At 54.8% G+C, this 11,630-nt stretch overlaps 1 protein-coding gene across 2 annotated transcripts in view; it reads left to right on the top strand.

Annotated features, from left to right (window-relative positions):
• The first annotated feature begins 11,313 nt into the window (after window positions 1–11,313).
• Window positions 11,314–11,630, top strand: part of Arhgef7 (Rho guanine nucleotide exchange factor 7) — an 85,357-nt gene continuing 85,040 nt past the window's right edge. The window contains exons 1-2 of one of the 2 annotated variants that reach the window (XM_004631166.2): window positions 11,314–11,385; window positions 11,477–11,563. The gene's annotated coding sequence lies outside the window, so the exon portion shown is untranslated. The other variant, XM_004631167.3, reaches the window with a different exon arrangement.

The raw sequence follows: 11,630 nt of genomic DNA, 5'->3' as shown, positions 1-11,630 counted from the left end.
CCACGGTACCTCCTGCATGACCCGCATTTCCCTGATGATACTTGATCTGCAGCATCTTTCATACGCTTGTGTGGCACTGTGGATTGGATAAGTGTGCTCGAAGACTTGGGGCCCACTTGGGGTGCTCCTGGAGGCAGCCTGGTGGGAGGAAGTTAGTTCCCTGGAGTGGGGTTCTTAAAAGGGACACGGGAACTCCACCCCTTCCTCTGCCTTTTTGCTTCGTGGCTGACATGAGGTGAGTGGCTTCCTCTTCTTGCAGCAGTGCCAAAAGCAGCCGTGGATGAACACCTCTGAAAACGTGAGCCAAAACAAACCTCTTTTATTTTGAAGCTCCGATTCTTCTCAGTAATTTATTATGGTAACAGAAAGGTGACTATTACTGAAAGTCTTCTAGAAGAGCAGACTCAGTATCAAATGCACGTATGCTTAACAAGGGGTTTGCGAAGTAGGCGTCCAGGATCCAATCAGGGACTCCCAGCGGCCACCTGCCAGACCTGAGGTTGAGGAGTCCGTGGCCTCTGTGCGCTGGCGAGAGGGAGGATCCGGTAGTAGTCGGAGGTTGAGGCCTAGCTGGAGCTTGCTGCAATTGTCCGTCGGAGTCTTCTTTGTTTTTTTTGAATCTTCTTTGAAGCCAGAGTCTGAGCAGAAGGTGAAGAGGCTGTGCTAGAGACTGAAGGGCCCAGAGACCAGTGTCCAAAAGCCACGGGGAAGAGCAGAGAGCCTCCAGAGAGAGAGAAGCACTTCCTTCTTCTTTCCCTTTTCATTCTCTCCAGGCTACAAGCCTATTGGCTGGTGCTCCTACCTCCAGGGTGGGTCTTCTCCCTCCATTTCTGTAGTTTGCTGGCCTACATGTCAGTTATCCAGAGACACATCTGGAGTTTTGCACTCCAGTAGTCAGCTCTTCAAGACAACTGAGAGGTGACAGTTAATAATCATAATAACATACATGGTGTCTATATATGTTCTTTAGCAAGTTGTCCCTTGGCCCATTTTAAAATTGGATTGTTTATTGATTGTGGAGTTTTGAGACTTCTTAGTATATGTGGGGTATGAGTCTGCTTAGAAGTGTGTTTTGCAAATATTTTCTCTGGGTCTGTATCTTTTTTTTCTTTTCTTTCTTTTTTTTTAGTGGAACTGGGGATTGAACTCAGGCCTTCGCGCTTGCCAGGGAAGCGCTTATTCCACTGAGCCATCTTCCCGGCCGCCTCTTTTTTTCTTTAATAGGAAGTTTAATTTCTTCTTTCTTTCTTTCTTTTCTTTTTTTTTTTTTTTTTGGTGGAACTGGGGACTGAATTCAGGCCTTTACACTTACTAGGCAAGCGCTTATTCTTCTGAGCTATCTCCCAGGCCTGAGTCTGTATCTTGTCTCCTGGTTTTCTTAGACTGTGGCCTTTCCTCAGAGGGAAGCAGGAAACTTTGGTGGATTTGGGGCAGATGAAAGGTGTGACGCAGGCTGTAAGCAAGCAGTGAGCTGTGTGGGCTCCGGGAACAGGAGCGTACCGATTTCCTGTGTCCTCGGAGCTCCCTTGTAACTCAAGGCACTCAGGCTGTCTGAGCGGTCCTTGCAGAATGCATTCCCCAAGTCCAGAGCACAGCGTGCCTTTGTCACTGTGTGCTCCTGCCAGTCACAGGTTACGCTGCTGGTGTGTAGAGTTTCGGGCAACAGTGACCTTCTTGTCACCTTGTCGTCATTCCAGATCGAATCCCAGCCCCACTGGCCCTGAGCACCAGGCTTTTCCTGCCACCTGCCTGCAATGTTGTGGGTCTCACCTGGATTCCTCTCCAGCAGGGCCCACCTGCTGTGTATAGCCACGTGCTCCCTTTTCAGGCTGGGGACCTTCCTTTGTGTGCCCAGCTCCTTGCCACACGGACTGGGCTCTGCCTGCCCTCCAGGCTTGCAGCAACTGTGCTACGGCAGGATCTGTGTCTGGTCCAGTGAGTTCCTCTCCTCACTCTGGGCTTCATGTGCCTGAGATGCAGCTTCTTAGCCAGTCTAATGGTGGAGAAGGCTCCTGGCCACAGGGCGGCTGTGTGTGAGGGAGGCGGAGGCCAGAGTGGTGCCCGAGTGGCTGGGCACTGTGGGCAGAGTGGGTATAGCTGGGCTGAGCAGGCAGCAACACTGGGTTATGTCTGAGAACATGAGGCTTTCTTTTTTCTTCTCTCCTGTCTTAGATGTATCTCCCCCTGCCCCCTAGCCCCCGCCATTTTTGTGGCACTGGGGATTGTGTGCAGGGAAGGCACTGAGCGGCGTACCTAGCCCTTTCTTATTTTATTGGATAGGGTCTTGCTAAGTGCACTGGCCCAGGCTGAACTCAGACTTTCCATCCTCCTGCCTCAGTCTCTCCCACCAGAATGCTGGGGTCTAGGGTGTTCCTGGTTTGAGAACACAAGTTTAACTGTGGAGCGTCACCGGGAATCCTGGGGTGAGGCGTATACCTCCTCCTGCGTGTGGCAGGTTCTGAGCCAGGAAGTGTGGGTGCTTCTTGGGCAGACTGTAGGCGGTCAGGCCGGCCACCCCTGCGCATACCCGGTATATGCAGCTGGACCCTGCTGGGCAGACTGCTGCACGGCTGCCTATGCAGGGGGAGAAGCGTCGCCAGCCGTCTGAGCACACATCAGCAGGAGTGGAAACGGAGGCCCAGGCTGGCAACAGCAGGAATGGAGCCGACGACCAAAGCACGGGTGGGCTGCGCAGCTCTGCAGTGAGCACTTGCCCAGCACACACTGGCAGGGTGCGGAGTGGCTATACAGCACTTGGGTGTCGCACACATTCCATCCCAGCAAAGAAAGATGTCACACAAAAGTGAGGAATTGCTGGTCCAGAGCCACGCATGCCGTGGCATCGTGTCCGGCCCGTAGGTGCTAGGTCACAGGTGTGAGGCTGAGTCACAGACGGTGTCCATGTGGGCAGGCAGAAGTACCACAGCTCCCCGGCCACACAGCCCTGTGCGTGTGGCTCTGCATCAGCAGTGCCCTTGGTTTCCCTGTGACAAGGACTGGTGCCTCGGAAGAGGGTGGCGCTGGCCCTGGGCGTGGCTGCCCGCCTGGTGTCGCACCACCAGAGGCAGCCCAGGCCTGGCCAGGATACCTGCTCCTACGCAGGCTGCTCTGTCGTGACAGCAGCTGCGCAGATGTCTGTGTTTATCTGACAGAACTGGGAGAGCTAAATGCGACTCATCGAGACACTTATTCTAGGTTATGTGGTGACTGTCTGGTCCTCCTTTACTGTTTTTTGCCTATTTTTGGCCATGGCCTGAATTTGGGAGCGTCACTGCTGGTCCCGAAGGACTCCGGATACTTTTGGTTGTGGGAACTCGGCCTTGACGGCCATGTGGGTCAACTCGGCCCGAGTCTGGAGACTCAGTACTTCTGTGTTTGTGACCGCCCTTTGTGACTTGGCCAGTTCCAGACCACGTCATGGAAAACACTTTGTTTTGCCCTGGGTGACTGTGGCATCCCATCCAGGAGCTGGCTTTGAGACATGCTGTGGAGAGAAAGCGGCAGACATACATGCATTATTAAAGGTTCAGATCTCTTCCAGTGAGGTACCTACTTGTCTACGAGGGTACACATTTTTGCGAAGCCGTTTACTTACTTGGTATTTGGTAACCTGCTCCTCCATGTTCCTGCTGGTGGCTTTGTTTTGCAGTGGGTGCGGGGGGGGGGACTGTCCAGCCTGGGGGGGCTTCAGCTCCCCACGTCACACTGCGGCCCGCAGGGTGGGCAAGTGTGCCGGGCCTCAGTGGTGCTGCCTTGCGCTGGTGCTAGATACTCAGGATGCTCGTGGGGCCTCAACCCAGCAGCGCATCCCAGCCTGATGGTGGCCATCTGCCCCGCAGACCTGACGTGCTGCCGGCTGGGCTCAAGTGGGGATGAACACCGGTCGGGGAGGTGTCGCTGTTGCCTCCCTGTCTAAGGTGTGGTGCAGAGGTCCAAGGCACGAGTGCACAGTGAGGAGCGCAACTTCTTGTCCCACCCCCGGGCCTCTTCTGTGCCCTGGGAGCCTGATGACAGTGCTGGATATCCTTGCAGGTGCTGGTGTGACACCCCCGCTTCCCTGGGTGTGGAGCTTGGCAGTGCCTGCTCTCCCTTAGGCTGGCCATGGTGGCTGGCTTCCTGGGCGAGGGGGGTCACTGTTGCCTGACACACTGTCTCCCATCTCCAACTTTGACTGTGCTCTCTTCAGCTGCCACCAAAAGTGCTCCAGGCTGTGTCAGCCAGCTCCCTGAGCAGAGGGGAGCTGATGACAAGACAGGTGGCAGACGTGTGGCTGCCTGGGCAACCCTCACCCTTCCATCACTGCTGGCTGTCAGGGTGGTGCCTGCTTGGCTGGCCTGCAGACACCTGTGGTGTGAATCATTGAGCAGCCTGCTCGTGAGCAGCGGTGTGATGCTCCTGGGCAGCCGCAGTGGGGTTGGCAAGATCAGGGTCCCTGGGTGAGTGGCCTTGGAGGTGGCTCCCAGGCAGAGTGGGTGGAGAGATGCACATCCTTATCTGTAGGCCACTCGTGTCACCTCTGCATGTGAAAGGGCCATACTCCCTCAGGGTCTGCACTTACTCCACGAAGGACTTTAGTGACCTATGTGGGCTGGGAATGTGGCCCCAGGCGGTGTCCTTTCGACTGCTCAACATGCCGTGCGGGTGGGAGCCACCAGAGGGCGATGGTGAGCCAAGTCCTCCCTAGGCTGGGCTCCTATAGGCACTTAGGGAGGCCTGGATCTTCTCTGGCCAGGTGCTGAGGCTGCAGGTGGCAAAGACCCAGCACCTGCCTCGCTGCGGTTGGAACGTGGCTTGCTCTCCAATGCGAAGCACCAATGTGCTGCACAGCACGTGCGTCTGCACAGGACACTGGTTCTGAGACCACTCTTGCTGTCCTTCACGGGCAGTTTGTCCTCAGGCCCTCGGCGCTCTCCAGGTCTGCACAGCCAAAGCTGTGGCCTCCATTGGCATGGAGTGGTAACTGGGGTAGTGGCCTCGTGGCCTAAAGCAGCTGGCCAAGTGCAAAAGCGGAGCGGGAAGCCTGGAATCTGAGCAGATTGCTGAGGTTGCTCAGGCCAGACACCCATCACTGCACATGAAGCCTGAAAGCCCAACTTGTAAGGAAAATCCTAATGGCTTTGAGACTGCCTGTGGCATGGTCTAACTGACCTTTGAAAGAAAGCCTGGAGTTTTCCTTGGAGTGAGAAATCCAGGCAGCAGTGCAGGAAGAGTGACCTGGGCGGCGGTGGCGGTGGTGCTTGGGGTCCTTCTGGAGGCGCCCACAGGCCCTGCCCTGTGTGTGCAAGACTTACCTGAAGGGAGCGGCTACCAGCGTGCTTAAGCACGGCTCTCTGTGACGTTGGCTTTCATCTCTCAGCTGGATAATTGCCAGGCTAGGGCAAAAGTGTCTGTTGTGCAGGAGACCGCCGGCTCCTGAGTGCGCCTGCCCCCTCTGCCGTCTCACGGCCTCCGCCTTGCCAGCAGTGCTGGCGCTGGCTGGGGCAGTAACTTGCTCATGACGTGGCGCGCCTCTCCCACTGCCCGTGCGGAGCTTCTCTAGGAGGTGCGAGGGGGCTTTGGCCTTTCGGTACTGTGCCACAGTGTTAAGGTTTACGTGTAAAGCCTCCTGCAGTCACTGGGGCCCGGTTCTAGAGTTTGTGATTAATTCAGGATGCAAGGCTGGGATTAGGGTGTGAGTGCTACACCTGCCCTGGGCAGACAGCCTGAAGGCAACAGAAGGAAAGGAGAGAGGCGGCCTCCTCGCCACTGTTGTGCTGCCCCTCCCTTTTGCTTTTTGCTGTTTTCTGCCACCGTGAACTGCTGCCCTCTGCCATATGCCACTCTGCCTTGCAGCCAGTTGAGTATGGACTGAAACCACAAACTGTGAGCTAAATAAACCTTTCCTTCCATAATTTTGGTTTTAGGGTATTTTTCCCAGCAATAAGGAAAAAGTAGCCGAGATGCACAGCATTGCAGGTTTTTGCTTCTCTCTGCAATCCCAGTCGTGACCTCAGCTGCCACTGTGTACTATCCTTGAGACTGTCATGGACTTCGAGAATGTCACCCCCCCCTTTTATTTTTTTATATTTTTTTCCTCTTATTTTTGAGACAGGGTCTTGCTATCATGTACAGGCTGGTCTTGAACTCAACAGCCTAAGCGACCGTCCCACCTTCGCCTCCCTAGTAGCTGGGGCAGTGGGCACCATCGTGCCTGGGCTGCACCGTCACATCCCTGACTATGCAGTTCCGTTTGCTTTTTCTCTCTAGACCCCAGACAGAAAGGCTCTAGATGCCTGTGCCCGCCATGCCAAGTGCAAGGACCCTGTCTCAGAGCTACACAGTCAGCCAAGGAGTCCAGCCCAGTACGTGTTGCTGAGCTAATACGTGATCCCTTTGCTCCTCCAACAACTCAGTGAGAAAGGCTGAGGCTTCCACTGGATGAGGGCCAAGGGACTTATCCTGGGTGACCTGACAGGTTTATTATACAGCCAGGTGCCGCTCATTTACATATTGTGAGGTTTTCTCTCTACTGCAGTTTTCCAAGCAGGTATGTTCTCTGAAGGGGCTCACACTTGGCACCTTAGGTGTGGACAGGAAGCCTCTGAGATCAGCACATGTTTTGGGGGAATCTGTCCAGGCTCCCGAATTAGCTGAGGACCGAGGAGGCGGGCTGCATGCCCTCTTTTCTGTGGCCCCCCTTGCTCACACCAAAGACACTGTGCACCTGTGTGCTGTCCTGCGTGGAGCACCGCTGCGGGACAGGGAACCTGGGGCCATGTGCGTGACAGTGGCCGGCTGAAACCACCCGGGGCGTTGGGAAGTCAGCCGTCCAAATGACGGGGAGTTCATACCTCAGCGTTTGAACTGCCTGGCTTGCACAGAAATCAAAGGAGATGCCAATCAAGCTGTGAGCGGGTGGTGCAGGCTGCAACCTGTGATGGGCGGAGCCCAGACTGTCACATGCTCTGAAGGCTGCAGACTCCTTGTTCCTAGGCCCAGCCTTACACCAGCACCTTGCAGTGCTCAGTATCTGCTCCCTGGTGAGCCACACCCAGCACCCGCAAGCTCCTCCCATGTCCGTGCGCTTAGCTTCCTGAACAGGGTTTCTCAGCAGGAGCGTAGAGAAGTCCCAGACACCAACTGAGGCTGGATCGCAGCTCACTCTAGCGAAAGAGATAAGTGCCCGCAGTAAATGAACTAATTTTTCAAAGTCCCACTTTTCTCATCAAGATGTACATTTCCAAATAAGGTTTTGCCTTTTGTACTTATCAGAACCTGCAGTTTACTTATAGTTTCTGTGACTTGTGTACCCAGGACAGCTGTGTTAAATCAGATCGTAGCAAGTAGTTTCTCATGGCCTAATAATCTTACATGTAGCTTCTCATTGTCTGTGGTGATTGTGGTCAATGAAGTTACCTCAGGTACTAAACTGTCCGTGGCAACAGCATTACTCCTTGGGGAAGTAAAAGCAGGCTTGTGTAAGAGTCTGGACAGAATACATGATTTCGTTTTATCGAGGGTTTTGTTTGGAGACAGCTAATTTAATCTGTTTTTGAGACAAACAGTTAAACGCGGACTGGTGAGATGGCTCAGCAGACTAAGCGCCTGCTTAGGCAAGCACAAGCGCAGGGACCAGGGCTCTGTCCTCTGCTGTGCTGGCCCCGCCCCAGGACGAGCTGAGCCTGCAACCAAGTCCAGGCATGGCGGCACACGCCTGTAACCCAGTGCCTGGGGAGGCCGAAAACAGGAGGATCACTACGAATCTGAGCTGTGTAGTGAGAACGTATACAAAATACATAAACAAACAGACCCCAGAATAGTTACCCACGGTATGTCTTCCTCACTCCGACCAGTGTTGCGTGCTGTACTGTACCGTGACGGCATCAGCTTACCTCTGTCACCCAGCTGTACATACACAGAGCATGTTCACAAGCGGTGCAGCACGGCAAGCACACACTGCATATCGCAGGAGTGCAAATGAAGTCCCAAGAAAAGCATGACGCAGAGCAAAGCTTCACCAGATGCTCGCTCCCCTCCTCCCATGGCCAGGCCGCAGGATGTCAGTGGTCTCGCCTCCCACAGCCTGGCTTCAAGCCGACGAAGACCGAAGGAGAGACTGGTGGGGCGCGTCCTGCAGAGGAAGATGTTCACGAGGGTGACACGCTGTCACGCGGTGGTTCCCCGGGAGGGCTTCTGCAGCTTCCTTCTCAAGCTGGCTAGAAAGACTGCTTGAACCTTGTCTGCCAGGCCTTTCGCCTCAGATCCTGGATGCCTCAGCCAGCACGAGGCACAGATGAGGTGGTGAGGCGCCTGAACACGAGGCTTTGCTCAAGCACGGGGTCACAATCCTTCCAGTCACTGCCCCTAGGGAGTACTCCACTTGGATATTCTGGCTGCTGTGAGAGGGACAATTCTTGGGAGTCTTGAGCCGACTGTTATCACTGCCCTGGCTTTTGTCACTGACTCCGATGCCGTGTATCACCTCCTCGGTTGGCTCTGCTGCCTTCTCTGCCAACATCTCCTCCACATTGTCTGTCATGCTGTTGAAGCCTTCTCTGCTTATTTGCTGTGCAGTACACATTACCTTCTTGACTCTGTTCTTTTTACTTTCTATAACCCTTTGAAATTTTTCAGTCTGGCCAAAGGTTTTCCCCACAGTTATCGATCAGAGCCTGTTTGATGGTGTCCCAGTCTATGCCAACACCCTCCGTAATGCTTTGGGTCACGGCTGACTTCCAGCACTGGATCTTAGTGGCTTCCTCGCTGGCATCAAGACTTCCTCAAGCTCCACTGTATGTTTTTTGGTTAGCTTTGCTGAGGAATGACCTCGTGTAATGTGCTTCGAAAGCCTTTATTACACCTTGACTGAGGGGGTGGATGAGCGATGTAGTATTTGGGGGCACTGAAAGGACTTCTGTGTTGAGATGGGCATCTTCAAGTTCTTCATGGCAGTGAGCTGGAATATTATCCAGAATTAACAAAGCCCTGGAGATAGCCTTCAATTTGTGGACTGCAGCAGCGGTGGGACCAGTCCCAGAATACCTCAGACGCCAACTATGCCTGTTTGTTCCACCTCCGGTGAACTGGCCTACAGTTGAGGTTTTTCCTAAGTGTGAAGGGGGTCTGGGTTCTGCAGAACATGAGGGGCTTGCACTAAAGCCCCCATGGCATTGGTGCACAGGAGTGAGGTTACATGGTGTACCAATGCTTTAAAGCCAGGGGCTTTGGAAGCCACCTCCGTTATGTAAATGTGTCTGCTGACATTCTTGTGAAACAAATTTGTTTCATGAGCATTGAAAAATGGTTCTTCAACATAGCCCTTTTCATATTCACATTTAACAGATAGTTTTTGAAGTTTTCTGCAGCTATCTCGTCTGCAGAACCATCCTCTCGTGCTGCGTTGTGTAGATGTGCAAGCCAGCTTGCACTGGCTGGGGTTCAGCACGCCCTTGACCCTGGGTTACGTGACTGTGCATTTTTTTGGCTTTCAGCCTCAGTACAGTGCTGTCCACTGTGCCTCTGGCACTGGCCATGTCACAGAGCCACGCCTCTAGCAGCTTTTCCATGGCTTCGCCACGCACGACACAGGTTGCTTCACCCGGACCCACGGACACCCTCTTCCAACCCTGAACTCGCGGCCGGCAGCGCTGTGACTCCTGCCTGCACGAAGCTTGTCTAACGCCCGCGTCTTCCCGCAGGACGCACCACAACCTTCGTGCACCGAGGAACACGAGACAACACTTCAGCACTATGTTTGGAGGCCATTTTAAACAGCAAACTTATCAATTAAAAGTAGAAAAGTAAGAAAAGCAAACAACCCACAACACTCAAGACTGAGAGGACATCTGTTTAGCTTGAGAAACGAGACAAAAAGGCAGAGGCTGGCCCTGCTCACACCCAGCTGGGAAGGAGAGCGATCCCAGGGCTTTGCTGCCCCACCCGCAAATGCATGATTGAGAATGGGCCACAAGCATTCATTTGGGGTTACATGATTGAGAATGGGCCACAAGCATTCATTTGGGGTTACATGATTGAGAATGGGCCACAAGCATTCATTTGGGGTTACGTGTAAATTTCAGCAAGAAGGTGAGCTGACAAACAGACAAATCAGTAAGTGATGACTTTCTTGCATGGTTCTCTTGTAACAAAAGATAACGTGAACGCAAGACTTTTAAGCATAGAAATAGATTTCGTTAGGATACTGATTCTTTGAGGCAAGTGAAATGGGCCTGAATGAAAGGAAAAAGGAATTTACGTCTGATTTTCAGAGTTCATAACGTGTTTGGCTAGAGAATAGGTACTACATCTTTATTTTATTTGGATTATGTTGGTAACTTTTAAAAAATAATAGTTAAAGATGCTATTAACAGAACTGTCAGAAATGACTCCTTTTGTAACCATTTACAATTATGACAAGAAAATTAGATACGAGTACTTGACTCATAATTTTTAAAATTCTAGGAAGGAACAAAATGGACTAGGAGGCAACTTTGGTTTTGATCTTCTACTTTGAAGTTTCATTGAGGAAAAAACCAGAGCTGCTCAGTTTGGAGGGGACACATCAGCGCTTCCTCCGAATAATCTCTCATCTGTAGGGCGCAGACAGCTTCGTTTCCTCTCGAGAGCCCGGGCTCGGCTCCGGCTCGGCTCCGTCACGCCCACGAGCCGGCCGCGGCGCGCCCCCTAGCGGCAGGCCCGCGTCGCCGGGGGCTGGGGCTAGGCCTGCGGACGCCGCCCAGCGCTTCGCCCGCAGTGCGGGAGAGCGGTTTCCTTCTTCGCCAGGTAAATAACCCTTCGATTTCAGAGCAAGAGGCGCTGGTGGACGTCTCACGGCTCCTCCTGGCGGCTGCAGGCGCTGGCTCTCCCCCGATTTCTCGGCGTCTGGGCGGGGGTCGGCTCAGCGATCACGCGGTCGGGCTCGACCTGTACGCGGCCCCGGCGCCTTCCGCAGGCTTTCGGCTGCGACGGTTCGGGTTACCCATTCATCAAGCCCCCGGCCTGCAGCCGGAAAAAATGCTGCTTAATGCCGACGTGCACAGCGTGCTGCTAGTTCCCGTACACTGCAGCGTTACAATAAGAACTGCCCCCTCGGTGCACCGAGGAGACAAAGAACAGAAGTCCTGCCCGCCTCCTTTTAGCGCCCCGAGCCGCGGGGCCCGAGCTCTCCCGGCTTCCTCGGGACCCGACGCGCAAGCTCCAGCGCAGACGAGGCGGGGCGCGGGAGACGGAGGCGGGGCGGGCCGGGTGGGGGCGTGTCCTCGGGAGCCGGCCGCCACCAACCGGAAGAGGCCGCGGTGGTGCGCGGCCGGGGGCGGGGCCGCGGGCCGAGACGTCACTTCCGGCGCCGGACCGACTTCCGGGTGCGGGAAGGGGCCAAGATTGGTGCAGCCCGGAGGAAGGAAAAGGGTGAGGAGAGGCGGCGGGAGGGCGGCGGGCTTGCTCCGGGCCGGTGCGGCGTGGCCGCGGCCGCGCTCAGCGCCCGCGCTCTGTGTTGCAGGTCTACCCGGAGCCGCGGAGCGAGAACGAGTGCCTGAGCAACATCCGCGAGTTCCTGCGCGCCTGCGGGGCCTCCCTGCGCCTGGAGGTGAGCGAGCGGCCGCGGCGGGTGTGGGCTCGGGCGGCTCGCGGGGCGCCGGCGGGGTCGGGGTCGG

The sequence above is a fragment of the Octodon degus genome, unplaced genomic scaffold (assembly GCF_000260255.1).
Source record: "Octodon degus isolate 3935 unplaced genomic scaffold, OctDeg1.0 scaffold00039, whole genome shotgun sequence".
NCBI classification, from domain to species: domain Eukaryota; kingdom Metazoa; phylum Chordata; class Mammalia; order Rodentia; family Octodontidae; genus Octodon; species Octodon degus.
This window is presented reverse-complemented; position numbering and strand designations above follow the sequence as displayed.